This window comes from Pseudophryne corroboree, chromosome 1 (genome assembly GCF_028390025.1).
Source record: "Pseudophryne corroboree isolate aPseCor3 chromosome 1, aPseCor3.hap2, whole genome shotgun sequence".
NCBI classification, from domain to species: domain Eukaryota; kingdom Metazoa; phylum Chordata; class Amphibia; order Anura; family Myobatrachidae; genus Pseudophryne; species Pseudophryne corroboree.
Genome location: NC_086444.1, coordinates 1,042,959,212 through 1,042,965,266, shown reverse-complemented (window position 1 = coordinate 1,042,965,266; position 6,055 = coordinate 1,042,959,212). Strand labels below are relative to the sequence as shown.

Sequence of the window (6,055 nt, the reverse complement as noted above, 5' to 3'; positions counted from 1 at the left end):
AATATATTTGCAGATATATATGATAAACGCATATTAATTAAAATATATCCATATATTAAATACCATATATGATATATTAAATATTAATATTCATAAATATGATTCCATAAATCAATACACATAAAATAAGATTTAAGGAGTATCTGCGTGAAAATGTAGAAGCTTTGCGAAAATATGAAAAAGATTATAGATAATACGTGATATCCATATCACAATCTACCAGTTGCCGGAAATTAATGGCTGTGGTAACAGAATTCATTAGTCATTGCACATTAAGACTCATGTAATATATGACCATCATTTGTTCAGCAGATATCCATTGTGGATTATAATAAATGCAGAGAATTAAATCATAGGTCATGTAAGAGTCGGGTACCCAATAGTATATGTATAGGTGACACTATGTAGGGGAGTCAATTTATTGCAGTATGGGTGACCGCCTGTTTTGTGGAAAAAAGGTTTATTTGAAACCACACAACAGCCACAATTAGGACTTGCCTTTCACCGTTGCAAACCAATTTTTTGGAGATTCAAGTACCCAATAATTTAGGTGCAGATGACACTATAGGGGAATCAATTTGTTGCAGTACCAGGGTGTTCAAAGGTGGTCACCCATCCTATTACTAGCCCGGCCTTTCACAGCTTAGCTTCCAAGGTCAGAAGAGATTGGGCATCTCCAGTGAGGTATGACCGCAAATATTGTACTCACCCTCTTGAGTCATCCAGGTTTATAAATTGTGACTGACAGAAATTGAGATTTGTATATATATATATATATATATATATATGGTACAATGGTCAAAAATGAAATGAGATAATGTGCAGCCACCTGGCTTAGTCACCCTGTGACATATCAACCACAGAAAAAAGTATGCATATGAGTGAAGGCCTATTATGTGGGTAAAATTCCTGGACACCACACAAAGTCCACAATTAGGACTTGCCTTTCACTCCTAGAAACGCCCAGAGGGCACCAGAACGGCCGTACCAAATTAAACCACTATATAGGTGCAGGATATAATTATGCTGCACAGCCTAAATATGGCAGTAAGTTTTCAAAATAGTAAATTGTAATAATACACCCCTATGCACTAAACCAGACAATAGCTATAATATGCCTGATGCCTGGAACCTCTAATAAGTACCTGCGTGATTATAGGAAAGGAGGCTAGGACTAGGTGCTTGTAGATAATTTGCACAGTTTTTGATTTGCTTGAGCCTAATGAGCTCTAAGCTCAGAGCGTTTGCTGAAGTTTGCCATTGTTGAATATATGAATTTCAAAAGAGAAACACAGTCAATGATACCTGTAAAGTTATGAATAGCTTGCTATTGATGTTTATAGCAAGTATAGATAATCCCAGCTTTGTATACCTTAATGCTGAAGAAAGAGAGGTAATAAAGTCCTTATGGTATTGCTGGTTGGGACAGTTTATCCAGTAGTGCTCTTACCATAATATAGGAGTGACAAAGTAGCTGGCAATAAAGTATCACTGTTTCAATTGTAGTTATGCATGGTTGTTTACCATGCATATAGAGATCTAATGGCTGCTAATTGCTCAAAGAGATAAATGTGCTGACAAGCTAAATAGTTTAAGTGCAGTTCGCAAAAACGAAGTGCGGGGTATACGATACCAGCTCCGGTCTTGATGCTGTCGCTGTAAGACCCGCTTGTCACCGTGCCCGTGCTCCAGGGGCTGCAGCGGTGTGTGGCCAGAGTCTCCCCATTCAGGAGACGGAGCTACGCGGCCGTTGCCTGGTGACCGTCCTAGGGATTCCGGCTAGTGCGGTCACGTGTGCGCATCACGTGATCGCAATACTTCCTTCCTGACGTACGTTTCGCATTGTATGCTTGATTACAGGATGTGATGTGTTAGCTAGGAGTTGCAGTTTTTAAACAGGAGTGCTGATGATTGATTGGACCTAATGATTGTTAAACACTGGGTCAACCCATATTAGGTCATTTGATTGCATGGCTGAGGATCCTAGATATTTCTTATTGTTTATTATAGGACGGGAATTAAAAATATATAAATATATATTATATAAAATTTCCTGAGTGTCAATGGGAGAAGGGTTTGCGGAGGTGGATTAATAAAGGCTGTATCCTGAGATCATGAATAAATATATATTTTTCGTGTGCTAGCTGAATTAATTAAAAAGCTTATTTCAATAATTTACTTAATTAGATAATTGTTAGGTGTAATAAATTTAAAAACTTTCGGTGCAGTATATAAATTAATTAAATAAATAAATTATTTATACGATTCAATAAGAAGCTTGTCTAAAGCATGTGTGTGTGTATAATTTATAGTAAAAATGTATTAAACAGTAAAAAAAAATTATTAATCAATAAAGGTTTTTTATTTTAGATAGCACTGGATGTAAAAAGATTATTAAGATTATTAGAATGATAAAAATATATATAATGTAATATATGTTTATGTAATGAAAATTTATATATATTATAGTGAAGATGAATAAAAGTGCAGACGAGGAAAAATTAATTAATATGGGATGGAGTATAATAAAATAAAATAAAATAAAATAAAATATGGGCGTGTAGAGATGAATAAAAGTGCAAAGGAGGGAAAATTAATAAGGGATAGAGTATGTTAGAATGATGGGAGTGGGAGGAAAAGGTTGTCTTTAGTGCGTGAGTGCACATGGAACAGTGAAATATTTTTCACTATAGTGTTGTGAAAAATATGAAGTGAGAAGTGTATAAGTGTTTGAACATTATGAGGGCAAGATAAAATTTTTAAAACAATTGCACGATGAGCCCTTTGTGAAAATCATGTGATATAGAGTAAGAATTGTGCATGTTGCGTGAGCAGTGTAGTGCATATATTAATAAGGGCTGGTAATGCAATAGGGTGTGCAATTATTATGTTAAAAATAGTATGAATGCAGTGAACTAATATATAAGAGTGTATGATGATGGTCCATGATCAATCAGGTACTAGTTGCCGTGGATGATAATGGGCATTAGTTCAGAAATACTCCATAATTTATATTTTCATTCATCCCTGCTGGATATATGGATCCGAGCTTGAAAATCCACTCACTCTCTTTTCTAAGCAGACTTTCGGTAAGAATGCCCCCTCGAATCCCCAGTCTTATCCTTTCCAAACCAAAGACTTTTAGTTCTTCCCACCTACTTTCATGATACGTGTAGAAATGACGGGCGACAGATGTCAGTTGTTTCATCTTGACTTTATCTGAAGCGGCATTACGGATAGATCCTATGTGCTCTAGAATGCGCTGTTTGAAGGGACGCGTTGTCATGCCTATATACTTTTGATTGCAGCTGCATCTAAGGCAGTAGATGACCCCTTCAGTTAAACAGTTCATGTAATCCACGATCTGTATTTTCTCCCCATATTTATCCTCTATTTCCTTTGTAGGATCAATGTGTTTGCAAACTTTGCATCTTCCGCAGGGATATGTGCCTGTGACTATTTTTTACTGTTTAATAAATTTTTACTATAAATTATACACACACACACATGCTTTAGACAAGCTTCTTATTGAATCGTATAAATAATTCATTTATTTAATTTATATACTGCACCGAAAGTTTTTACATTTATTACACCGAACAATTATCTAATTAAGTAAATTATTGAAATAAGCTTTTTAATTAATTCAGCTAGCACACGAAAAATATATATTTAATCATGATCTCAGGATACAGCCTTTATTAATCCACCTCCGCAAACCCTTCTCCCATTGACACTCAGGAAATTTTATATAATATATATTTATATATTTTTAATTCCCGTCCTATAATAAACAATAAGAAATATCTAGGATCCTCAGCCATGCAATCAAATGACCTAATATGGGTTGACCCAGTGTTTAACAATCATTAGGTCCAATCAATCATCAGCACTCCTGTTTAAAAACTGCAACTCCTAGCTAACACATCACGGCCTGTGATCAAGCATACAATGCGAAACGTATGTCAGGAAGGAAGTATTGCGATCACGTGATGCGCACACGTGACCGCACTAGCCAGAATCCCTAGGACGGTCACCAGGCAACGGCCGCGTAGCTCCGTCTCCTGAACGGGGAGACTCTGGCCACACGCCGCTGCAGCCCCTGGAGCACGGGCACGGCGACAAGCAGGTCTTACAGCGACAGCATCAAGACCGGAGCTGGTATCGTATACCCCGCACTTCGTTTTTGCGAACTGCACTTAAACTATTTTGCTTGTCAGCACATTTATCTCTTTGAGCAATTAGCAGCCATTAGAGCTCTGTATGCATGGTAAACAACCATGCATAACTACAATTGAAACAATGATACTTTATTTCCAGCTACTTTGTCACTCCTATATTATGGTAAGAGCACTACTGGATAAACTGTCCCAACCAGCAATACCATAAGGACTTTATTACCTCTCTTTCTTCAGCATTAAGGTATACAAAGCTGGGATTATCTATACTTGCTATAAACATCAATAGCAAGCTATTAATAACTTTACAGGTATCATTGACTGTGTTTCTCTTTTGAAATTCATATATTCAACAATGGCAAACTTCAGCAAACACTCTGAACTTAGAGCTCATTAGGCTCAAGCAAATCAAAAACTGTGCAAATTATCTACAAGCACCTAGTCCTAGCCTCCTTTCCTATAATCACGCAGGTACTTATTAGAGGTTCCAGGCATCAGGCATATTATAGCTATTGTCTGGTTTAGTGCATAGGGGTGTATTATTACAATTTACTATTTTGAAAACTTACTGCCATATTTAGGCTGTGCAGCATAATTATATCCTGCACCTATATAGTGGTTTAATTTGGTACGGCCATTCTGGTGCCCTCTGGGCGTTTCTAGGAGTGAAAGGCAAGTCCTAATTGTGGACTTTGTGTGGTGTCCAGGAATTTTACCCACATAATAGGCCTTCACTCATATGCATACTTTTTTCTGTGGTTGATATGTCACAGGGTGACTAAGCCAGGTGGCTGCACATTATCTCATTTCATTTTTGACCATTGTACCATATATATATATACAAATCTCAATTTCTGTCAGTCACAATTTATAAACCTGGATGACTCAAGAGGGTGAGTACAATATTTGCGGTCATACCTCACTGGAGATGCCCAATCTCTTCTGACCTTGGAAGCTAAGCAGTGAAAGGCCGGGCTAGTAATAGGATGGGTGACCACCTTTGAACACCCTGGTACTGCAACAAATTGATTCCCCTATAGTGTCATCTGCACCTAAATTATTGGGTACTTGGATCTCAAAAAAATTGGTTTGCAACGGTGAAAGGCAAGTCCTAATTGTGGATGTTGTGTGGTCTCAAAAAACCTTTTTTCCACAAAACAGGCCGTCACCCATGCTTATATTTCATTTGTGGCTGCTATGTCACAGGGTGACTAAACCAGGTGGCTGCATACACCTGGGTGACTCAAGAGGGTGAGTACAATATTTGCGGTCTTACCTCACTGGAGATGCCCAATCTCTTCTGACCTTGGAAGCTAAGCAGTGAAAGGCCGGGTTAGTACTAGGATGGGAGACCACCTCTGAACACCCTGGTACTGCAATAAATTGACTCCCCTACATAGTGTCACCTATACATATACTATTGGGTACCCGACTCTTACATGACCTATGATTTAATTCTCTGCATTTATTATAATCCACAATGGATATCTGCTGAACAAATGATGGTCATATATTACATGAGTCTTAATGTGCAATGATTAATGAATTCTGTTACCACAGCCATTAATTTCCGGCAACTGGTAGATTGTGATATGGATATCACGTATTATCTATAATCTTTTTCATATTTTCGCAAAGCTTCTAAATTGTCACGCAGATACTCCTTAAATCTTATTTTATGTGTTACCTAATAAAAATGGTTTTATCAGTATTAATAAATTACACTGCCACCCTCTGAATTAGAGTGCTCCCAAAAAAGAGTCTACTTTCCAACACTTCTTTGTTTTGGTTTTTTCTTGAATGTTATATATGTCATCAGCTGTACATGTGACATTCAATATGTGGGACGTACCACACGGATGCTACATGTACGTTTT

General features: G+C 37.3%; 3 pseudogenes; 2 read left to right on the top strand and 1 right to left on the bottom strand.

Annotated features, from left to right (window-relative positions):
• Positions 1–578: 578 nt before the first annotated feature.
• LOC134949090 (5S ribosomal RNA) lies at positions 579–698 on the bottom strand (annotated as a pseudogene).
• A 4,384-nt stretch (positions 699–5,082) lies between these two features.
• On the top strand, positions 5,083–5,202 carry LOC134945379 (5S ribosomal RNA; annotated as a pseudogene).
• Positions 5,203–5,440: 238 nt separating this feature from the next.
• Positions 5,441–5,560, top strand: LOC134943097 (5S ribosomal RNA; annotated as a pseudogene).
• Positions 5,561–6,055: the final 495 nt, after the last annotated feature.